Raw genomic sequence first — 26,243 nt, 5'->3', positions numbered from 1 at the left:
GCTTAAAAAGGGGTAAAGACGTGGAAAGGGAGTCTATTCCACAGATGGGGGCTCTCTGTAACACAAACCTGTCCTGCCAACAAGCCCTATTGATGTCACAGACTTGGTTGAGGCCACACAGGCGAGTTACTCGAGTGGTGCTTAACTTACGGATATGCAGCAGTCCCATCATGGTCTATGTATGCTAACATATGAACTGTGTTTGTTTCTAGTGTTATTTGTGCCAAATTGCTCAGTTGTAAATATTTTGTATACCATCGCCAGACTTAGAACACAATAATATATAATTTTGTTTCTAAGAGTTCATCCTTCTTCATTGTCTCATCACATATAGTTAGCCTTAAGGCAGCTTATCTAATACACAGGTCCAAGAACTGAGCACAGAGAAACTTCCCCATGCTACCAGAGGAATTTCTACATACTGATACTGAGGTGGGAACAGCTGTCACTTTATACCTCTTTACATGAAATACAGTATAGCGTGGGGATATATACAAAATCAGCTCCCAGGGCATTGTAGATATTATATATAAAGATTATAGATATAAGGAAACTTTCCATTCATATGACTGTGTGACAATGGACAGGTACTTATAAGTAGTCACCAGTACAGAGAAGTTGGAAAGAACCACTTGAGACTTTGTGGACAACACCATCATATCCCACACTATATTCAAATATGCAAAATATATGAATACTTATACCACACAAGAGTGTGTGTGTGTTTGTCTGCCTCTGTGTCTATGTGTCTGTTTGTGTGGATGTATGTATGTATATGTGACACATATATGTCTGTTTAGGTTTGCTGAAATAAGAAGATTTCACTCTGTGGATTATGGGGGTAGCAGCAAAAGGCAAGGAGTCAGCGGTCTTCAAATAGTGAATGTATTTGTTTCCTCTTACTATACAAATTAGAAATTAGTAAACTGAGAGAACGTTTCTCACTAGACAGATCAACTCAGTCTGCTGATTATGTTTATTTTTCTGGGGCACTTAACTATGCTATCAATAATAAAAGTATGTGTGAAGATAAGTGAAGGCTGCCAGCCTAGTTAGATAGAATTTGTAGATAATTCTGTCATTTGGAAATATTAATATAAGCCACGGGCTTGTTCTCTTAAATGTGAAAAGACTGTATTGGATGTTGAACTGCAAAATAAATGTAATAGTGCACTCTGCTGTAAGAAAGCTGATAAGTCAAGCATTGTGAAATTCTTTGATCAAAAACTCAGAGCCGAGATGTCTAGAGGGAGGCATTCTGCCTATTGTTTTGAGGCCAGAGTTAATGGCTAGAATTTACATGTATAATTTCTATTATTGCTCTGGCTTCCTGACCAGCTGCAAGATTAAAAGGGCTATTAACCTCTGAGAGTCTGCTAGCCTGGAAACCAGAAAGAAATTATGTAATCTGAAATGAATCAGTGGTACTGTGTTATCAATTTAAGGAAAGAAAGAATGAGGGCATTTGAGCATTTGTCTTGAGAACATCCAACTCACCAGCACTCTGCCTGTGTTCTATATGTAAGTTTATTTTAGAACTGCGTTTTCTCTTAGATATAGCTAGGAACTAGGAAGAGTAGATTAGTTTTTTTCTGTACTGATGTCAGAACTTTTCTACTGTATTATTTTAAGTATTTCTCTGTGATCTCTGAACTCTTGACTAGTACTGTGTACTAAGAAGTATTGTCTTGTGTTTTTATTATTTATTATTAAATATTTTTACACTTTTCAACTGTGGCTGTTTTGTCTAGAGTTAATTTAAGCTCTACAGTACATTGCTTGTATATAGTGATATTGGCCAAGCCACTCCAACAAGCCTTGACTGTTCAGTTGCATTTACCATTTGGATAATAATATTGCACAGTAATAATTGGAAACCCTTTGTTAAGGGCCTTTTTAGTAGCTGATAAATATTAGTGGGTGGTGGCAAGTGGTACTACCGTATAGTCTGGGTAAAAGGGGCACAGCTGTAGAACCTGTGCCAGCTTTCCCCAGGAGTGTCTGTGTGTTTGTATATAACTCTTATCTCAAAGTGTGTGTTTGTCAACTAGTTGGGCAGGGACATGAAGCACTGGTTGGACAGAGAGGGTGCTGAAGGTTTTAGCTTACCCACTAGGCTGAGATCTGGACCCTATAGCTGTGCCAGTGGGGAGCCTTATTGGGGACCTGGAGAGAAAGGGAGAAACCAGTCGCAGACTGACTGTGATCTCTGTGTGCTCTTAAGGGAAATTGTACTTTACTGTGTGTATTTATTATCCTTTCCCTATATGGATGCCCCTCATTGGTGTTAGTGGTGAGGACTGAGGCTCCTTGATTGCTGGGCCAGTGTCTGGGTGTCACATATTAATTGTTTGGCAGTGGTGGGATATCCACACCACATATTAATTGGTTGGCAAATACTAATTGGCTTGTAGTGGTGTGGGTGGTGTGAATTCCTGTAGCTGGTGTACAGTGATCACTGAAGGTGTTTTGTACTCTAAATCAGCCACGCAGTGAATACTCAGAGTTCAGATCACAATTGTTTTATTTCTTTTGTTAGCTAATTACTCAGGGAGAGCAGGCAAGCATGTCAGTAGAGGAGTACGGAAAGCTGACATGGAGCCAGCTGGCTGAGATGTGCCAGGCTAGGGGACTGGTGCATGGAAACCTGACTAAAGCATACCTGATTGCAGCCTTGGTCACAGCTGCATCAGAAAACAGCAACCAGGTGGATGATCAGACTGGCAGTGGAGATGTACCACACTCATAGAATGGACAGCTCAACTTTTCTGCAAAGGACTTAAAAATCCATCTGGAGCTAAAGAAACTTGAGTTGGAGGCCAGGCATTTGGAAATAGAAGTAGCTGAGAGACTGAGGCATCTAGAGAGTGAGGTCAATGAGAAACTGTGACGTTTGCAGGCTTAGGAGAATGAGAAACTACTATGCCTGGAAGCTGAGGAAAAGGAAAGGCAGAGGCAGCAAGAAAAGGAGATGCTGACTTTTTGGTAGAGTCATGGAGGTAATGGGGAAGGGAGTAACCAGACTCCAGAAGTACAAAAGGTCAGTAAATTTCTTCTGCAGTTTACAGAGGGGGATATTTTTGACAGTTTCATTCATATGTTTGAGAGGGTATGTAAACAGTATGATGTTGACCAAAGTCTCTGGGTATGGTTCCTAACCCCCCATACTCCATGGTAAAACTGTAACTGTGTTGTCTAAAATTTCTGATCAGGAATGTTTTGATTTTACTACTGTTAAGAACTGCTTGTTAGAATTTTTTAAGCTAACACCTGAAACGTATAGGAAAAAGTTTCGTGAGCATAGACAATGCAGATGAAAGTGTATGTCAATATGTTGCTGAATGGAGCACTTATTTTCATAGGTGGATGAGTGGATGTCAGGTCACCACTTTTGAAGGGCTGGCAGACCTTTTGGTGAGGGAACAAGCCCTTAGCACTTTGCCTGAGGACATGAGGATCTGGTTAGTTGATAGACAATGTGCCACTTCAGATGAGTTGGGAAAGAAGGGAGACCTATACCTAGCAAGCAGGGCATCCCTGCACAGGAAAGGGGCTCCCAGTAAAGGTCATGGGTCAAAAGGAACTCATGATGGGCAGCACAGACTTCCCCAACAGAATCTGCCAGTAGCAGGGGAGGCCACTAGTCCAGGTACACATCCAGGACCTAGGGTTAAATGTTTTGAATGCAACCAGTGGAGCCATGTGGCATACAGATGTCCCCGGAGGCAAGGTGGGGAACAAAAGGTGAGAGAGCCAGTAAGTAGGGAAGACAAAATTCCAATAGTAGGTTGTCTTGAGACAACAGGGGTACCAAACTACCATCCTGCAGATGGCCTGATAGGGAAGGATTTGGGTCTATATTAGAAGACTGACTGTTTAGGTGATTGAACACCTAAACATTGATCTTATAATATCGAACTGCACAATGTTGAACATCCCAGGGAAACATGTCCCTCGGCCACAACACAAAAAACATTACTTTACATCTAAATTAAGTGGGGGGGGGGCTTCGCTCCCACACACCCCCGACATGGGGGGCTATGCCCCCCACACCTCTCTAACTAAATATACCAACTCCAAGATCGCTCAGCAGTAGGGAAATAGCAAACTCCAGCGAACGGCCAAGGAAAATCTTTCCCTGCGTTAAATCGGCCGTTCTCCGTTTTTTGCTTTCGATATTAGAAGATCGATGTTTAGGTGTTCGATCACCTAAACAATCGGTCTTCTAATATAGACCCAAGGATTTGGATGAGGCAGTACCACGTGTTAATGCAGCTACACACAGTCAGGCTTCGAGACAAGCATGTGGGTCTGGTAGCCTGGGGGAGACCCAGAAAGACTGCATACTTGCAGACAGGACTGGTGAGGTGGTTACTTCAGGGAAGGAGCTACTCTGTAGCAGTGAGACTGAATGTGAGCCACAGCTGCTTGTGGGTACTGATGTTCCCTTGGACAGAGTGACTGCAAAGGTAGAGGTGAGTAGTAGTACCCAGGCTGACAGTGAGGCACCACTGTCAGAGGATGCCAGACATCCAGTGGAATGGGACCTGGAGAGGGTTACAAAGAGAGAGTTGAGGCAGGCTCAGCTCTCAGACCCTACATTTCAAGGCCTGAGGCAGGTAGCTAGTGAGGCACCTGATGCTCAAGGGAAGGGGGAATCTGTATACTGGGACAAAGGGTTACTGTATAGAGAGTGGACCCCCTGAGGGAGGGCTAGAAAATGAGAGGGTACAGCAGTTGGTAGTGCCTAGAGCCTACCATCTGGTGTTTCTAGCCATAGCCCATGATATTCCCTTTGCAGGTCATATGGGCATAAAACATACAAAGAGACATATTATGCAGAACTTCTATTGGTCTGGAATTTCCAGAGATGTAACAGGGTACTGCAGGACCTGTGAGCAGTGCCAAAAGGTAGGCAAGGCAGGAGACAAGGTGAGAGCTCTTTTGATGCCTTTGTCTGTGATTGAGGAGCCATTTCAGAGGGTAGCTATAGATATTGTGGGGCCTCTGAGTACACCAAGTTCCACAGGGAAAAAGTATATCCTCGTAGTAGTAGATTATGTTACAAGATACCCTGAGGCAGTGGCTTTGTCCTCTATTGAGGCAGAAAAGGTGGCAAATGCTTTGTTAGAGATTTTCAGCAGGGTAGGTTTCCCAAAAGAAATATTGACTGACAGAGGTGCCAATTTCATGTCAGACCTGCTGGCGTGTCTGTGAAAGTAAAACGAGAACATGCAGGAGTGTAAAATCCACTAGTAACACAAAAACACTCCTGTAACTGATTCAAACATCCATTACCACAAACCAGACCAAAAGTTCATTTAGCAATTTAATTGAAAATACGTTCAGCAAAGTCTTAAAATTCCACCAAACAGTTGTTATAGTGGTACATAAAATCAGTAAAGTAAAAACACCCATTGCATAAATATCCAATGCAGAAATTAAGGTAAGCGCTTTCGTCTGATCTAGTCACAGACTTTTTCAAAACCATAAAAAAGCATTGCATCATGGTATAAATAGCAGCTTAATCAAAATCAATTGACATTTAAAATCAATTAACATTTAAAGAAACAGGTTAAAACTGGGAAGTGAGAATTGCACATGCTAGTATATTTGTAAAAAAGTGTGTTTAATGTATGTACTTTGCTTTCTAGATAAATTGTTTTTCAAACCTTACAAAATGTTTCAGTACAGGCACCAAAGATAAGTGGTCATTGATACCTGATGGTTGGGTGGCATTTAGTGACAACTGCCACATCAATTCCCTTCTCACTAATTCATTACACCAATCTCCTCCCCTCTCATTGTATCTGACCACTTCCAAAATACCAAACACACACTTTTTTACAAATATACCATGATGCAATGCTTTTTTATGGTTTTGAAAATGTCTGTGACTAGATCAGACAAAAGCGCTTACCTTAATTTCTGCATTGAATATTTATGCAACGGATGGTTTTACTTTACTGATTTTATGTACCACTACAACAACTGTTTGGTGGAATTTTAAGACTTTGCTGCACGTGTTTTCAATTAAACTGCTGAATAAACTTTTGGTCTGGTTTGTGCTTCTGGGTGCTTGAGTCAGTTACAGGAGTGTTTTTGTGCTACTTGTCTGTGAAAGTACTGTGGAGTGAAACACCTGAAGACCACCCCCTACCATCCCCAGACTAATGGTCTGGTTGAGAGGTTAAACTCTACAATCAAGTCCATGCTACGGGCATTTGCAGACGAGTTTAAGAGGGAGTGGGACAAATATTTGTCCCATCTGTTGTTTGCTTACAGGCAAGTTCTCCAGGAATCCACAGGTTTTTCACCCTTTGAGGTGCTGTATGGGCATAGGGTGAGAGGACCTCTAGATTTAATTCGGGGTGAGTAGGAAGGTGAGTGTGAACCCCACAAGGCATCATTTGTGGCATATGTCCTAAACCTCAGGACAAGGCTCAGGGAACTCATGGGCTTGGCCCAGGAGAACCTGGCAGAAGCCCAACAACAGAAAAAGGTATGGTATGACAGGAATGCTCGAGTGTATGCTGTAGGGCAGCAGGTAATGGTTTTCATTCCTGTCAGACACAACAAGCTGCAAGCAGCTTGGGAGGGACCCTACAAGGTGGCAAGGAAGGTAAGTGATGTTAACCACATAGTGGAACTGCTAGGCAGGAGGAGGGCACAAATTGTACCATATTAACATGATGAAACCTTACCATGATAGGGAGGCCCTTGTGCTGAGCATTTGCAGTGGATTGCAGGAGGAGTCTGAGGGAGATCTGGTGACTGATCTCCTCAGTGAGGCTCAGACTGACACCTCAGTGGAAGGGGTAGCAATGTCCCAGCAGCTGTCTCCTACTCAGGTTCGAGAAATCCGAGCAGTGTTACAGGAGTTTGGGGAAATGTTCACTGGGAAACCAGGGTGCACCCATCTGGTGCAGCACCAGGTGGATACAGTACCCCAAAGGCCTATTAGGCAGGCCCCTTACAGGGTGCCTGAGAGAGTCAAATAAACTCTGATGGAGGAGATACTAGGAACTAGGGGTAATTCAAGAGTACAACAGTCCCTGGGCCTCTCCAGTGGTGCTGGTGCCAAAGATGGATGGCAACACCAGGTTCTGTGTGGACTACAGGAAATTAAACAGTCACACACAGTCAGATGCTTACCCCATGCCTAGGACAGATGACGCCCTAGTGCAGCTGGGTGGAGCTGAGTATCTTACAACCATTGATCTTACCAAGGGTTACTGGCAGGTGCTGTTGACTCCCAGTGCTAAAGAGAAGTCAGCCTTTGTGACTCCTTTTGGCTTATATGAGTTCACAAAGATGCCCTTTGAGATGTAAAATGCCCCAGCAACTTTCCAGAGGCTGGTAGATCACATCCTAGCAGGGGCAGGAGGGTTTGCCCTTGCTTATCTAGATGTTATTGCCATCTACAGCCATTCCTGGCAAGACCACCTTCAACATGTCAGGGAGGTGCTGGGCAGACTACAGAGGGCAGGGTTGACAATTAAGCCCAGCAAATGTCAGGTGGGTATGACAGAGGTCTCCTACCTGGGATACAGAGTGGGGAGTGGTAAGATCAGGTCAGAACCTGCCATATTCAGGCATGGCCTGCACCTGTTACCAAAAAGCAGATGAGGGCATTCTTAGGGACAGCAGGGTACTACAGAAAATTCATCCCCAGTTATAGTACCATAGCTGCTCCCCTCACAGACCTGACTAGGAAAAACAGGCCAGATAAGGTAGTGTGGACCACAGCCTGTGAGCAGGCATTCCAGGAGCTTAAGGAGGCTTTGGGAGGACCCCCTGTGTTAACCAGTCCAGATTACAGCAAAGAATTTGTTGTGCAGGTGGATGCTTTAAACCATGGTGTGGGGGCTGTACTTAGCCAGATTTCTTCAGAGGGAGAAGAGCAACTAGTGGTTTATCTCAGTTGTAGGCTCCAACCCAGGGAGGAATGCTATGTAGCTGTAGAAAAGGAATGTTTAGCCATAGTGTGACCAATGCAGAAACTTCAGCCTTATCTGTATGGAAGAAAATTTGCTGTAGTGACCGATCACAATCCCCTAACATGGTTAAACAGAGCCAGCCAGCAAAATGCCAAGTTGGTAAGATGGAGTCTAGGGTTGCAAGCATATGATATGTCAGTGCAGCATCGCAGTGAGATTAGCAATGCCAATACAGATGGGCTCTCAAGACAGGGAATGGCGTAAGGTATACTCAGATAGACCTAACCCTCTCAAGCAACGTTTCTCAAGGGTCACTTAAAAAACTAGCTTGAGTTCTCCGGGGGGGGGATGTGTGAAGATAGGTGAAGGCTGCCAGCCTAGCTAGATAGAATTTGTAGATAATTCTGTCATTTGTAAATATTACTATAAGCCACAGGCTTGTTCTCTTAAATGTGAAAAGACTGTATTGGATGTTGAACTGCAAAAAAATGTAACAACAGTGCTCTCTGCTGTAAGAAAGCTGATGAGTCAAGCATTGTGAAATTCTTTGATCAAAAACTCAGAGCCAAGATGTCTAGAAGGAGGCATTCTGCCTATTGTTCTGAGACCAGAGTTAATGGCTAGAATTTACATGTATAATTGTATAATTTACATGTATAGAGGGTGCTGGAGGTTTTAGCTTGCCCACTAGGCTGAGATCTGGACCCTATAGCTGTGCCAGTGGGGAGTCTTATTGGGGACCTGGAGAGAAGGGGAGAAACCAGCCCCAGACTGAATGTGATTTCTGTGTGCTCTTAAGGGAAATTGTACTTTACTGTGTGTGTATTTGTTATCCTTTTCCTATATGGACGCCTCTCACTGGTGTTAGTGGTGAGGATTGAGGCTCCTTGATTGCTGGGCCAGTGCACGGGCATCACAGTATGCACTGCTGTTTTTTGTTTGGGGAAGTAACTTTGAAGTTAAGAGGATGTTTACATATTTTTTTTTTTTTTTTTTTTTTTTGCACAAGCAAACAAAATGAATTTCTTGCAGTGTAGCCAACAATATGGCTTTATTTAAGTGTTTCATTAAGACAAAGTCATATTTAAGAAAAGAATGAAAACACAGAGTCAATATCAGTGCAAACAGGAAGTTGCTTAAAACACTTAACGGTAGTATTTGGTATTTCACTGGTTAACTCATAAGCCTCTATTATATATATTTTTATTTAGCTTTTCATTTTTAGTTGCTTTTCCCACTTGATGCACAAACCTGAAGAAGTTCTAAAAGACGAATGCAATCTATGTTAAAAATGTTTCTGAATGTTGGTAAAAAAAAAGATTTCTAAGGAATTTTGGAGACTTGTGTTTACTTTTTTTTATACTGCAATGAAATGCTTTCAGGAAGTTTTAGCAATTATTATACAGCCAGAAGTAGGACAGCACTATGTCGAATGTCACACTGGTGTATGGGGAGAGGGGTATTTAGATAGTAAACATGCTAACTGTCTTTTACAACACAGCTACCCTAGTAAACCACTCCCATGCTTTTAAACATGCTTTAAACAGGTATATCAATGGAAATGTGAATTTCTACACTTTATTCTGTTTTTTCAACTATTTGGGTCATTGTGTCTTTCTAATAAAGAGGATTCAACTTGAACTAGCTTGTACTTCCCTACTTTCATTAGTGGATTTTTACTTTGCAAAGTTTTTTTAAAAAAGAATTTCTACCACCTGTTAATAGGTGGGATGTTCACAGTATGGTTTTTATTAGGTTCTTCCACATAGAGAAGTTTCCTCGTTATTTATATATTAAATCTTCATACTTCAGGACCAGAGGGTGGAGGCACTGATTACATTGCATATCACAGAGCCATCCGACTACAAGTCTGTTAGTTCACTTCCTTGCCAGAAATAGTTATGCTAAACACCTAAGTAACTGGCTGTTGGAGTCTCTGAATGCCAGTTGTCTTGCATTCCAGGGTGATCTATGGAAAACAAATTGATAAAATGGCAGACTGGTGGGGTTTTGAATACTAATTGCCTTTCACTCAACTGAAAGTTATGGAAAATATAACAGGCAGGCTAATACAGCTTCTAAAAACAATTGTCTAGCATTCCAAAGATTGTTATGGAAAACAAAATATAAGGAGCAGGGTTGTAGGGCTTCTAAATGCCAGCTGTCTAGCACTACACACACAATCACAGAAAACAAAAAAATATAAAGGGTAGGCTGATAGAGCTTCTCAGTGCTAACTGTTTGTTTTTCAGATGGGAAACATCATGAATTAATACTGCAGGGGGGGTCTTTCAAGTGCTACTCTGAACAGTTCTATAAGTAAATTAGCATTATGATAAGCAAAGGAAATCCAGTGGCTATGGTATAGCAGGACTTTTGCAAAACTTCTGACACAGTACTTTAAAGAATGTTGCTAAGAAAATTAAAAATATGGGCATGGACTCCAATGCAATGAAGTGGATAGGAAACTGGCCCAGTTAAAAAAAAGGTTATAATTAGAGTCAAATGCTAAGAAAACAAGCAGAAGACAGTATGATATCACAATTTTGAATAATAGTGATTGTCTCGAGTAGCAAATTTGTGTCAGATATAATACAGTCACTGGAGATCAAAATCCGATTGCTCACGGATGACAGCATGATTAGTGCACTAGACATAGACATTGTGGCAGTCATCAGCAAGATGGGGAATGTCAGTTGATGTTTAATGCAAGCAAATTAAAGGTTATGCACTTAAGTGAGGCAAATTCAGTCAAAAAATAAATCTGCAAGGAAAGGTGACTCTTGAGAAGACAGAAGAGAAAGAGCTTACATAGAGGTTTAGCTGTTAGAAGGAAATATAACATGATTTTAGGAGCTGGGAGCAACTGAACACAGTGAAAACACATGTCAACACAGGGAAAACAGGGAGAACATGCAAATCCATGTAGATAGTGACTGGAGGTCATAAATGAACTTCAGACTTTGGAGCTGGGAGGCAGAGATATTAGCCATTACTGTTAGGGCTGCAAAAAAAGGTAGCTTCCCTATGGCTGCCTAGATAACAACGCCTTCACCAACTGTTTCTCATCCCTAGCACAAATCTCCCAAGAGCAATTGGCTTAACTGCTAGTAAGAATTTATTGTAAATATTTTATTTGTGTTAGTAGATGCTCTATGTAATTCCTTACTGTAATTTTGTGTAAAGCGCCTAAATAAACTCGAATTTGAGCAAATATCCAATGAAGAGCAAGGTCTTCTCCACAGGAAGATGTGGGATATAGTGATCAGTGTAATGTCTGACAAATTATCCATGAAGTCAGATTGGAAGGGAGCTCGTGGCTAGCTGTGAGGCAGCCATCTTAGCCATTACTGTCAGGGCTGAACAAAGGTAGCTCTCCTATGGCTGGCTAGATAACAACTGCTTCACCAACTGTCTCTCAGCCGTAGCACAAATCACGCAGTAACAATTGGCTTAACTGCTAGTAAGAATTTATTTTAAATATTTTGTGTGTTAGTAGATGTTATATATAATTCCTTACTGTAATTTTGTGTAAAGCACATGAATAAACTCGAATGTGAGCAAATTTTCAGTGAAGAACAGGGTCGTCTCCACAGGGAGGTGTGGGATATAATGATCAGTGTAATGTGGGATAAATTATCCATGAAGTCAGATTGGAAGGGAGTTCATGGCTAGCAGGAAGTGGGGAGGAAACTTTCAAAAAATGAGTAAAATGAAAAAAAAAATGTTTTTGTTTTCCCAAAAAGCATTGGGCGTCAAGAATACATATTGTAGGAGATTTTTTTCTGCATTTTTCTGATAAAATAAGCAAACGTGTGTGTGTGTGTGTGTGTGTGTGTGTGTGTGTGTGTCTATCTTTTTGTATGTACCAATATATACACTCACATATACATGAAAAAAGTGTTCACATGGAAAGGTTGAAGAAAACAAAAGTCTGCTGTAAAGAAAGAAATGCGACCATACTTTTCATTAGAAAAAGAAATAAGCTATACACAATGTTTGATGTTTACAGCCATAAAGTAACAGTGACTAATTAGTTAATGAAGGAAATGCTGAAAAGAATACGAGACCCATTTGGTCAGTTGTGTAAAATCCTACCATAAGAATGGATGTCCTTGCCTTTACCGTTGCAGTATTCTTAACATATAGGATTCCTTGCCATGGAAGCCCGACATCTGGCCAGTGTACCAAAGCCTACTGTTGCTTTAAGGAATGCTGAATGTCACCCAAACACTCCTTGCGTAGCACTGGCCATAAAGGTGACATTCAGGTGTACCATCCTCAGAACTTGATTGTCCCAGTAGGAGCACCAGTCCCAGGAAACCCAAACTGTGACCTGTACATTCAGGAGGAAAAAGGACCAGGGGGATGGAGGGAGGGAGTGAATACTGCACTGGTGAAAGTGAGGACATCTACTGTTATGGTAAGATTTTACACAACTATACTATGTCCTTACATTCACCGCTGCAGTATTCTTAACATATTGGAGAATGCCAAATCTCAAGAAGAAATTTGGGTGGAAGAAGATGCTGTAGAGCCCTCAAGAAGCCACAAAGAATGGCCATAGCAAAACCAGCCAGAGAAGCCATCCAACTTGTAGTGTTTGGTAAAAGTATGCACAGAAGTTCAGGTATCTGCATCAAGAAAAAAATTAGTTTCTAAGCCCTTGTAAAAAGCACAGAAGAAGCCACAGCTATAATAGAATGAGCCTTTACAGAGGAAAAAAGGCTCTTGCCATAAAAAGTGTAACAAAAGAAATTGCCTTTGAAATCCAACAAGAAATAGTTTGCTTAGATACAGCTAATCCTAAAGACCTAGGATGAAAAGAAACAAACAACTGAACAGATTGTCTAATAGCAACCAACAACAATTACGGCACTAAGGATAAATGATTCACTTAAAACCAGGGAATATGTCCAAAAAACCATAAAAGTGAATCAAGCAATGAGGGACTATAAAAAACTTTTATCAAAATTACCACATAAGCGCTTTCACAGTTGAGACACTGCTTCATCAGATATTCAAAGGTTTTAACTTAAACATATGCTTTAAATAATACACAGCATTAGACCAACAACCAATCAGAAAATTTCCCTCCGAATACATTATTCTCTCTATTGACATATACGCATCTCTGGGCATACACATACATTCAAGTTTCTAGTTATAGATAGAGTAACAGTTGGTTATGGGGGGGGGTATAGAGAATAGAATCGAGGTATCTGAAGCAAAATGGATAATCAGACTACTGGCTGATGCCAGTTTTGGTCTCAATGATAAGGTACTGCTTAAACCCCTTTTGAAAGATAGACCTTTGTATAAATAAGATTATAAGACTTGACACAATATATATATATATATATATATATATATATATATATATATATATATATATATACAGAATACCATGTGCTATTACTTTAAATGCCAATGGAGAGAATAATGTATTCGGAGGGAATTTTTCTGATTGGTTGTTGGTCTAATGCTGTGTATTATTTAAAGCATATGATGAAGCAGTGTCTCAGCTGTGAAAGCGCTTATGTGGTAATTTTAATAAAAGTTTTTTATACCCTCTCATTGCTTGATTCACTTTTATGTTTTTTTTTTGGAGATTTTCTAATAGCCTTAGTCTTATCCAAATAAAATCTGGGTTGTCTCTGTAGATCCAAAGTATGCAGCACCCTCTCACTATCAGATTGCAGAGAGGGGAAAACAGTAGACAAATTAATAGACTGACTAAGTGACAACTCATTAACCACCTTAAGCATAAAAGAAGGATTACTACACAAGGACACCCTGTCCTCATGAAATATCAAGAAAGGAGGACAAGTCATAAGGGTTTGCAAATCAAATGCCCATCTGGGAGAAGAAAGAGCTAACAAAAGAACAGTCTTCCAAGAACAATGTTGCAAGGAAGCTGAAACAGCAGGCTCAAAAGGAGCCTGAGTCAACTTCTCCAAAACAAAATTACAATCCCAGGGAGAAGGTACATGCTTCCAGGGAGGTCTAATACTAAGGATGCCTTTAAAAAATTGTTTATTCTCAAATCTAGAAGCTAAAAGAGGAGTTAAAGGCAGACAAGCAGAAATAACTGATAAGTAGGCCTTACTAGAAGAATAGGCCAAACCAGCATTGAGCAACTCACACAAATAAGACAGCACCAAAGGAACATGCACAGTAAGTGGGTCCAGGGTACAAGACAGACAGCAAATAGAAAACCTCTTTCATTTGGATAAGTACGATTTCCTAGTAGTAGGTTTCCTGGCCTCCTGCAGGACCTGCAGCACATCATCAGAAAAAAGGTGTCTATAAGGAATCAAAACCCTATTACCCATGGTGTCAATTAAAGATTGGAGAGATGGGTATGGGTGAGAGATCCCTTGTCTTATGTGAATAGATCCACCCACTGAGGTAACTTGTGATGATTGCCCTTGCCTAGATGCAGAAGTAGAGGGAACCAATGCTGTCTTAACCAAAAGGGAGTCACCAACAAGATTTTGGGAGCATCTTGTTGAATCTTGAACAGGACTTTCAGAATGAGAGGACGGGGAGGGAATGCATAAAGAAACATCCCCCTCCAAGAAAATGTGAGGGTGTCCACCTTCAGCACCAGAGGACCTGGGACACTGGCACAAAATGGAAGAAGTTGTCTGTTCAAAGAGGAGGCATATACTTGAGGAGTAACCCACTGGTGGACAATGTCCAGAAACACATCCCTGTGAAGCATCCATTCATGGGATTAAGTTAAGGACCTGCTCAGAATGCCTGCCACAACGTTTTGCTGTGAAGGAATATAAACTGCCTGAAGAGTCACTTGATGCCTGACAGCAAGAACCCATACCAGAAGCGCCAGCTGGCAAAAAACGTAACATTGTGTTCCTCTCTGTTGATATACCACATCACTGTGGTATTGTCTGTGAATACCTTGAGAGGCCCCAGAGAGAAAAGAGGATGAAAAGCTTGAAGAGCCATCATAAGAACTCTCATCTCTTTGACACTGATGTGTTCCTTCTACTGAAGATGTGACCACACCCCCTGCAACTTTAGGGGGCCACATTTTGCTCCCCATCTCACATCCAAAGCATCTGTGAACAGTTCCTGAGAGGGAAGGGGGGGGGGAGAAAAGAGAGCCTTGGATTCAGAGACAACTGCTGAATCCACCAGTGAAGTTCCTTCTTGAGTCAAGGAAGAAGAGAAACTACAAAAGGTCTAGAGGATGTGCATGTTGAAGCCACACAGACTTCAGAAACCACTTCCTCATGTGGTGTTTGGCCAGAGGAAGCACAGGAATGGTGGAAGCCATGAAACCCAGATCCCTCAGAAACTCCCCGGCTGTAATGGAGGCCAGGGGAAGAAGAGTTTATCCTGAGAAAGAGTCAGAGAAAACTTTTTGAAGTTTATTGTGAACCCCAGACTCTGAAGAAGGGAAATGGCAAAATGTAGATTTTGTAAAAGGATCTCTGGAGAGGATACCTGAATCAGCAGGTCATCCAAGTATGGAAATGTATGGATTCCTTGAAGCCTGCAAAACTCACTCACAGGAGCAAGGCATTTGGCGAACACCCTTGGAGCAGTAGAAAGGTCAAAGGGCAAAGCAGAGAACTAAAAATGCCAGGAAGCAACAGAGAAATGCAAAAACTTCCTGAAAAGAGGATGGCTCAGAATATGGAAATAAGCATCCTTGAGATCCAGAGACACCATAAAGGCCTGAGGAAGTAGAGAGGAAACAGAATCTGAAGGGAAAATATCCAAAAGGAAGGCACTTTCAGAAAAGTGCTTAGATGACAGAGGTCTAGAATTGGCCCCCAAGTGCCCTCCTTTCTGGGCACTAGAAATATTCTTGAGTAAAACCCATCCCCCTTTGAGACACAGGCACCTCTTGAATATACCCTGAGAGAGGAGATCTCAAAGAATGTCTTGGAAAAAAGAAAGGTGTTCCCAAGGGGGCTAAGCAATGCCCATAAAAGGAGGGCAGGATTTCCACACTAGGAAGTACCCCTGATGGATGACTGACAGAACCCAAGATTCTTGAGTGATCTGAAGCCAAACAGTAACAGAAAGAGGAATGTGGCTGGGAAGAGATGGATAGTCATACAGCACCTGATTTGTCAGGAAAGGAAGGTTTCTGAATCACTGAAGTCTGAGTGGCCTTAGCAGGAGGAGCCCGTTTGCCACACTTTTTACCTTTAGTAGAAGGATGGGACTGCTTACGAAAAAAGGATGGCTTAGAAGGGTAGTTTTTCTGAAATATAGGCACAGGAGAAACAAACGCATGTTTAAACACCTGTAAGGCCTTTCCATTATCCTGATGAGACTTAAACAAACCAGCAGCTGCTTCCCCAAACACAAGTTTATTACCCAGAGGTGCATCCATCAACTTAGCCTTAATATCATCAGACAAAGGTTGAAGCTAAACCAAGAATACTTCCTCATTACTGAACCAAAAGAGCAGCCCTAGAAGAAGCATCTGCTGCATCATAATTACATTTGATAGAATGACAAACCACTTGAGAGGAAGTCCTTAGCAAGAAAAGAGCAGAATTTTTACCCTCAGAGTCTGGAAGATCAGAAATAAGCTGACAGGCCTGAGAAAGAACAGCCAACACATACCTATATATATATATATATATATATATGTATATATATATATATATATATATATGTATATATATATATATATATATATGTATATATATATATATATATATATATGTATATGGGTCTGATAATTAATAATCCTAAAAGCTACCCAGCCTTTCCATGGTTCTGCTGTCCTTGTCAGAAAGCAGTAACTAGCGCAAAGGAAGAAATTGAGATGGCTTATCAAAGGCTAAAGACACCACAGAGGGGTCAGCAGCAGGGCATTTGTACAAAACGTTGTAATTCTCAGGCACCCTTTAAAATCTATCATGCTTCTTGAGAGCAGGAGGCAGAGAATCAGGTACTTTAGAGGTACTGGAAAAAGCATCAAGCAAAGCAGCAGAAACAGGAGGAATTGTGGCAAGTTTAGGAGATTCCATCTGCAGTAACCATTAGTTCCTCTTATGGATATCAGAGACTTGAGCACAATCCCACTTAAAAAAATTACATCATCCTAGAGAGTGTGTCCCCAAAGGAAATTACCTCAAAAGGAGTATCAGGAGAATTAGATTTCTCCTCCTATGACCCATAGTCCAAAGGAGAAGGAATTTGAGTAGAATAAGCTAGGGATTCTTCATCAGAATCCAGCTTTTCCTCAGAAGAACCCTGTTCTCTAGGCCTTTTAATGGGACTAGAGGACCAAGGAGGAGCAGAAACAGAACCCCCACCGAGGAGGCCTTGATGACATTAAAGCTTTAAATAACCCGAGTGAAGGCCTGACACTCACTTTGTGGATCACTAGGAGCAGAAAAAACATATTTACTTTTTGTTTCTTTTTTAAAGGAACACTCGCCCTATAAAACTGAGACAGCTCTGAATGAGGATGGCATTCGATAGCTCTAGTAGGAACTTCTTCCCTAACTAGAATCTGTGGAACCTCCCTAAGGCCATCAGAAAAAATCAACAGTGGTGCCTCCTGAATGTCTGAAATGAACACCTGCAAAGCCTCATCAGAAAGTGCTGCCAGCCAGATCTTTGCAGGCCTCCAACTTGATCGCAGTAGAGAAATCCGACAACACAGACAGGAGAGCCTCCAGGTTCGTAACAACTTCAGGAGAAACACCCGGCAGAGGCTGGACAGCAGAAGATTCTGGTCTTACCTTTTTCAACTTTTTCTTCCCTAATGGCTGACCCTTGGGGTGTAAAGTTCCTTCCATTGTATTTTTAGCCAGAAGCTTATGACACTGGTTCTGAAGATACAAGGAAAGGGAAGAAAGCCTACTATGAAGGGTTTTTGGGATCAATGTCTGACAAATCGAACAAGACGTATGGTTCTGAGAAGCTCCTAGGCAAAAGAGACACTTATCTTGGTGGTCTTTATGGAGAATCTGTCTCCTGTACTGGCATTTACCCTTCCTGGAGACATTAACCCCTAACAGTACAAAAAAGACAAGAAAAAACAAAACCCCAGTGGGGAAGGTACATATCAGCAACAGCCCACTTCAGCAAACAGGAATAGGTGTACACTGAAGAACAAAAATGCATTCAAAACTGGCAGATAATGGATGTAGGCAAACAGATCAATGGTTACAAGAAGCATTTGAACTGGCAGCAAAAATGTTCTGAGGATGGTATGCCTGAACGTCACCTTTATTCCTTATGTTTGGCATACCTTAATGCAACAGTAGTCTTTAGTAGACTGGCTGGACATCGGACTTCCAGGGCAGGGAATCCCATATGTTAAGAATACTGCAGCAGTAAATGTAAGGACATCATGTGATATATTATACAATCTTGACATATTAATGCAGTGTGAAAAAGAAGTGATAGACTCTTCTGTGTACAATGCATGCCATAAAATAATCCAAGAGAAGTGAAAATTTCTTATGCAATAGCAGGCCGACCATGTAGTACAGTTGTAATAATTTATTTCACTTTAGAGACCATAAATATCTAATATGTACTGATTACTATTTGAAGTTTCCTGAGGTCATGAACATGCTGGATACAACATGTGGTGGTCTTATCAATGAAGTTAAAGCTGCATTTTTTAGATATGGATTACCTGAAGTAGTTGCTTTTGATAATATGTGCCATTTTTATGGCAGAGGGAATTTCAGCATGTGACCTCTAGTCCAAACTATCCACAGTCTAATGGCTAGGTTAAGATGACTGTTCTATCTGAAAAATCTCATGAAGAGACCTCGGAGCATAATACATTAGTTACTTAGCTATACAGCTAACCTTAGACAGCTCAAGTAGCATAGAGAAATGAGGCTCTGGCTATGGTTCAGGTGACTCAAGTTCATTTAGTATCTCAGGCTGTTGTTGCAGCTGATGGACCTGGCAGAGAAGGATGGGCATGTCCATCCTGGTGGGGGGAGGGGGTTGCATGTTGAGAAAGTGGATCTCTCAAGCCCTGGTATAGGCTGGAACTTGGGCAACTCTCTGAGTTGAGATGCCAAGGTAAATCATGGAGGCCTGTCAGCCCTAGGGCACAGACAGGCATGTCCTCACAGGCCAAATCTGATTTCCTATCCATTTTCTCACAGAATGTCATCATGCATGGGAATAGATAGATTTAGTTAAAAAGTCTTGTCACGCTATCTACATAGTGATACTGCCAGTTTCAGCTCTGCTTCCTTGCCAACGTTTGTGTGTTTTTCTGCCTTCCTCTGCTTTAAGCTGAAGTACGAGTTATTTATAAGACAGGTTAAAAGGAAATCAGAAGAGTTCCATAGAAAAGCAACCAGAAGGAGTGGTTGTTAAGAAGTCTGAGCAGCAAAAACATTTCATTGTTAATAAAGAGGATGGATTGTTGCTAAGACGAAGAAACTGTGGATATTTGTTCAAAACTAACTTGTCCCAAGGTAACTAAGGCAAGCGTAGGTAATAACTCTAAGAATCCACCAGCCAAGAGGTATGGTAAGTAGAATCTAGAGGGCTGTCCCTCATTCTCAATTCCCAGTTGCTTAGAAATCACTTGCACACTGTTGTTGGACTGTAGTACTAAATACTGTTTGGGGGCGAGTCTCCTTTTCCCCATTTTTGTGCACCCTTGTAAATAGTATATATAGCTGTTGGAGTATGAGTGGTTTGCTCACTAAATGGGGGTGTAGGGGGCTTTCCACATTAAAAGAAATGTTTCCAATTTGTGCTTTTGCAGTGCACGGCACAGACATATTTTAATCTGTTGTCAATGAAGAAGTAACTTCCAAGTGATTGCTTTCCAGTCTTTCTTAGTGGAAGCATCTAGAGAACTATCCAAGAAGGATGGGGAGGAATTCCATAACTAGCAGAGAATTCACAATATTTTGCCATACTGTCAGAAGAGGACACTTCAATGCTATTTCTACTATTATCAGCAGCAAAACTACATAGTACAGACTCTCATATATTCGTACTGTTGTAATATATTCGTACTGTTGTAAATTACTGAGGTGGTCATGAAGATAACTACAAGAAATGGAAAGGACAGAAATGTGTTTTCATAACATATGCTGCTAAATGTTCTACTAATCACATTTTTTGCTTTGCATTTGTCACTATTTAGCAATTTCCATTTATTTTTAGCACTATATGTTGTTTTTCTTCTGGGTCTCCTCTGAAAATAGTCATTTGTCCTGCAGTGCAGTGTCAACTCAGTTAACAAAATGCAAATAAATAAAACAGATAACAAAAAGTAAAGTAATGTAAATAAAATAAAGTAAAATAAATAAATGAACACAAATAAATTATAATAAAATAATATTAGTGATTATTGAAAATACCCTTATATATTAAAACAAAGCAGAGTTTGCAGTGAAGTATCTAAATATATAGAGTTTATAACATTGCTGTAATAGGAAGAACACTGAGGTATGGCTCTCAACTTTACCCACCCTTGTAGAATGTATATGATTGTGGTTTACATTTTTGCCCTGGCACGCATATATTTTTATGGTCTGTATATCGCCGAGGATTGTGATTGTTCAAGAATGCCACACATTAGAGTTTCACACTTCTTTTTGTTCAGAAAATGCATGTTGATGTAAAAACCTGCTGATCTAATAACATTTTAAGTCAGTTAGAGTAATATTTAAAAAAATGTTGCTAAATTCTTGAGCAAAGGTACTCAAGGCAAATATTAAAAAAATATATTGATTGAGACGCTACCTTGTGCAGTCAGTGAAAACTTAAACGTAAAAACCTAGGGATGTAATAATGGTGCCTTAACTAGTACATTCAGTAAGTACATGGCTGATTTCATGTTTTATGGCATAGTCTGAAACACATACTGCTGAGCCTAGGAGGCTAAGAGTATGTAACATGTGTCTGTTTCACTGTGTCAGTCTTGCTGATGTACTAAATGTTATACTTAAACTTGATCTAATTAGTAGTAGTGTGTCAGGGTTGGAACTTGTTTTAAAATGCACCTTTACGGCCTTGTTTATATTGTTTGCCTTGAATAGGCTTGTTTAAAATTAAACAGCACATATAATTTCCACACTTTCTGTTAAGTATATAAAAGCTGATATGTTTGACATTGTTAAAATATTTCAGATTTTTTTGTTACTGAGGATCGCTCGTCTGTGACAAATAAAGGCTTGCTGCTTTGGAACACATTTTGGAAATTAGTGTGACTGAGCTCATCAATGAAGTTTTAAGACCACTAGTTTGTCTGTTTTTTTTTTTTTTTTTTTTTTTTTACTTTAATGAAAAATCCATGCATCTGTAGAAACAGCATAAGTAGCAAACCTGTCCCCATAACTCAATAGCAGAGAAATGTCTGTATGTATGCCTCTGCAGTTACAGCAGAACTAGCTGACATGACAGCGGATCCGAGAACCAGCTTGGGCAGAAACTCATCAAGTATACTTCACAGCAAAATGTTTAATCTTATCAGTCTTAACCAGCTTACTTAACCTAACCATTTTGTATACGATACTAATACATAGTGGCATGGAATGGCGCAAGGTGGTAACAGACATGATCAAATGTTCTAACAGCAAAACAAGAGTATCTAAGCAAATATGGTGGGTGACTAATGGGGGTCTATTGCTAAAGGAGGGATGAGAGTGTGATATGACTTCCAGGACATGTTGTTCATCAATAAACTACAGCATAAGCAAAATGAAAAGTACCACCTAGGTCTTGGAGTGAGCCATCAAAGCATGAACTACAAGCAATCTTTTTTATGTTACAAGTCCAGATAAAAGCAGTAGTTAGGTGTGACTTAGATTTATTATACACTAATGATGAATGATATGAGATACATCTGGAGAAGACAGTGATGATATGAAGAAGAGGAATCTGCCTCTGGTATAGTTCTGAATGCCAATGGGCAAAGAAAAATATCATGGGTGACATATTGAAAACAGTCGACCTTATGACCCAAAATGTGGAGAACAAGAAGAGGTTCCGTGTAGAGTATTAGATTAGTAGAACATGTGTGCATGATAATCATGGGAGTAGGAATTAAGGAGACTGGGGGGTTCATTTATGCCTACAAATTACTTTTTAGCAAAATATGGACAAGCAAACCTGTTCAGTAAAAGAGGTGGTCTTTGAATCTTTTTTAACTTGCCCCTGGGTTGTGCAAACATGGAGCTGATTATATTAGTTTAGGGGGTACAAAGGTGCATCCCCCTCTATTTGAGATGGGGGCATGTCTCCTACATAGAAAATTTGATGGAGATCACATGTTCACTGCAAAGAAATGTGTGACTATAAACCTTATTTGATCTGATAAAGTGCAAGTGATATAACAAGCCTTTTTCATATACCATGTTTCAATCACCCATATAAAGGTCACAAATCTGGGGTGGAAGAGGTGTTGCTACAGAACAATGAAACTAGTGTTACCATCCTGATTATATTTCAAGAAAGTCCTCCTCAGTAGTTCGATTCTGGCGCCTGACTGCTGAGATCTGTCTTTCTAGAAGAGTGGGATATGTAGTTTAAACATTTTATCAGGGCAAAAGGCTGACCCACATTCCAGGGGATAGGGCTAACAAAACAGCATCTTTTCCTGAAGACAGCTCAGACTTCAGAAATCCTACTGCTAGCAAGTGCTGATTTTAACAGTGACTAATGGGACTGATTTAAAGGCAGCACACCAAAGTGTTCTGAGAAATGCATTAAGCAGAGGCAGAAAATATTAGTGACAGCCTGTCAATACATTTCAGTAAAGCACTGAGAACAAGATAAAAAGGATTATGAATGACATTTCCCGCTATAAAAATATTGTGAAAGACTTGCATATTAGCTTATGATTTAGCCCACAGAAACAATTCATTTCACAGAGTGAAAGCTTTAGAAATTATTTTAATGAAATAGTTACACAAATGTATATGAGCCAAGTAACAACGCAAGTGGCATACAATATATAAAAATGTAAAGAGGTGCTGCAAAGAACATTTATCTGCTCATATGAATTACACCCTGTTAAGCTTCTAAGAACAAGCAATTGAAATATTTCCTTACTTTGCGTCAGAGTTAAATACAGCTTTGCTTTTGAGGACTATCTCCTGTGGAAAGCAGAACATTTATGTAAGGTATCGCCTTCATCCTGCCCCTAAACGTAAGACTAAGAACAGAATTCTCAGGTTCCACAGGGACAACCACCATTACTTCATGTTCTTTAATTGTATTTATAGTTTTCTATAATAGCGCTATTCCTTAATATCTGCATCTAGTATGAATGCATACACACATGTATGTATTCATTTTATTTACTATTACATTTGTTACCTAGATAAGTGAACTGGCTCATAGGCTCTTCACAGCCATGAGCCAGACAAAAATAAGCAAGGACAATGAAAAGAAAAGCAAAATAATTTATATAACACTTGATTAGAAACAATAAGCAATTATAAAACAAATCAATAACAGTGACAGGTAGTACTATCCAGTCAGTAGGACTTATACAAAGTGAAGTGCAATTTAGAATAAGTACAAGACAAGTATGAGGATAATACAGAGAAAGAGGAGAGAAAAGGGTGAGTTACTAAAAATATAAAAAATGAGTGCAAGACATGGGTAAAATGTTAGTTGGATTTAGAGATGAACAGAGCAATGAATATGTGTAGATGCCTTTATAAGCTTTGCAACTGCCCTTTTCACAGTGTTACTACCCTCCTGTAGGGATTAATAACACACAGTGAGAGTATACTATTCCCCACTGTAAGTGAACAGCAAATGCGCATTACTACCTGTTACACTGCTTGGACACCAGCCAAGCCTTAATTTCCAAAATTACATTCTGTTTTACACACTCCCTCCTTAAATTCTTAGGCACTTACTTCTGCTCCAGATGTAAAACCTATTCTGAGCACAAAGCAGCCTCACTCTCTGAAGCCTGCAGCCGATAGGAAAAGTCAAGTATGCTAGTCATTGTATTGCTGTAGACACTGGAGTTCTAAGCGTAAAATTCACCATTCTGAAAATAATTTGCCCGTGTACTTTTGTTGCTGTCTTCATTCATAGCTACATTGTTATTACACAATCTTTTCATTAAAAAGGGTTGCAGGGATGCTGAAGAATTCATTGTCTGGTAAAAAGTTTAATAATTATATTGAGTAGGGTCAGGAGACTATGATTAAAATCTGCTGTGATGTGATTAAAAGAAATCAGTAAAGCTGGATGTTCCAAGGTTTTCGGAGTGCAGTCTTCTGACTTGATAGCAAATTGAAGTGCTGATTAGGGACTGTTGAGAATATTTTGCTTGGCACATGGCCATACCTTTATTAACTTTGCTAGCCAAGATACACAGCCACTAACTAAATAATGAGGGAAGAAAGAGATATCAAGAACACAGTAAGGGCCATTATTTGACACTCTGAGTGCTTCTTCGCGATAAAGAAAGTCATAAGATAGTTAATTTTAAAGAGTATACTTTAATTAACAAAATGTATTTATGTGATCACTTCAACAAGAAGCTTGTTTCCCTTTCTGCGACAGCTGTAAAATCACCACTGGCATAACTACAGAAAGGCAGAAACACACATAAGGTGCCCAATCTTCAGATCTTTTCAGTATCGTCTGATGTAACGACAGGATTCCTTAGGGACATGAATCATGTATTACTTATGCTCAATAATTTCCGTGGCCCAAAAGATCATCCAATCAATCTACTTTAGTGTGTTTCTGTGGGACAACCTAGAGTGATAGTGATTGTTGAAATCACTGTTACATTGGAATGAAGCACTGTTGATGGGTTAGTGTTCATAGAAGGGTTAAGTAAAATCTCACTTCCCAAAGCCTTTCCAATGATCAGGAGACACAAAAGCAACTAATCAACTACAACTTGCCTTGTGAAAATTTTGTTGACAGTTGTCACTACTTTTTTTTTTGGACAGTAAACTGTATATACACCAGTAAATGTTGTAAAAGTCAGATTGGTTTAAAGGCAGTTATAAGGCTAGCAGTCCATGGAGTCACCGAAATGTCTGGAAAAAATTCCCAGTGTCTCCCAATACTTTTCTCAAGGTCATACAGTAGACAAATGAGGGCTGAGAGAATCAAACCATCTACGACAGGAACTTCAACTGTCAGCCTTAACCCTCTGTACCAATCACAGTTTTGAACAGTTCACTGAAACATGTAAAAGTTAAGCACATTACTTAATTTTTTTCTCTCTGCTAAAATGGAAATATCATTTCTAGCCAGTTGCCATACCAAGAATGTTGAAACTTCTAGGAAAAAAAGAATGTTGAGACATATCATGGCATTTGGAGTCATTAAGATAAGCAGGTTTCTTCAGCACTGGCTGGGTGTCTCATTTGTAAATGTGTCTTAGGCAGAGTAAGTCAAGTTCCTGGCCAACAGCTGTTAGTGTCTGTGGACTGAATGTCTGCTCTCAAGAGGCTTTAAAAAAGAAAAATGTATGGACACATCTAAACAGCAACCAGACACTCATTAATGTCTTATATCACAAAAAGATCTGGATTGCGCAATGAAGTCTACTCTTGCGGAGATTTTTGACCCAGACATTCCTTTTTTCTTGAGGTTATATCCTTTTATAGTTTCACAGATTCATAGGTGTTTACTAGGCTAATGACCACAGGGGCCTTTTTAAGCCTAGCCATGCATCCCAAATCTCTGACAAGTTCTGGTACCCTTGATAAGTATTAAATGCAGGGGCTTGGGAGATTAAACATTTACAAGCAGGGGCCATTTATAGGCTGCTTGTGTCCATTAGAGACACAGGTGACAAACCAAGGTTGAATTACCCGTTCCCCATCCAATTGTCCAAGTTACACTTGAATTGGGTTAGGGAAGAACTCTGCTTCACATGGATGGGGAGCCTTTTCCATAGACGGGGTAGTCTCTGGGATACATACCTATCATCTCTCCAGCAGGTCCTATTTATATCACAGGCAAGGTTTAAGTCTTTAGAACAGGTAATTCTACTGCTGTTTGTTTTGTGGATATGCAGGAGGTCCATCACAGTGGGGTCTGACAATGTTTTGTATGCCAGGCATAGATCTCAACAGCCTGCAGGAGACAGAATACAGGGATAGGGCCTTGAGACAGTCTGTACATAACATGTTACTTAGGCCCTGTATTCTTTTAATGAGGAACCTCTGTGGACATTCCAATTGTTGTATATGCCTGGTTAGGTACATACCAAAGGGGGCACTGTACTCAGTGATAGGTCTGATGAATGCCGAATAAAGTGAAACAATGACTTCCTTGGACCTAGATGCCATACTTTTGTTTATAAGTTGCACAACATAGAAT

The sequence above is a fragment of the Protopterus annectens genome, chromosome 6.part0 (genome assembly GCF_019279795.1).
Source record: "Protopterus annectens isolate FY-2018-M chromosome 6.part0, PAN1.0, whole genome shotgun sequence".
NCBI lineage: Eukaryota > Metazoa > Chordata > Ceratodontiformes > Protopteridae > Protopterus > Protopterus annectens.
The sequence above is the reverse complement of the archived record's forward strand: the minus strand, read 5'-3'. Positions refer to the sequence as shown.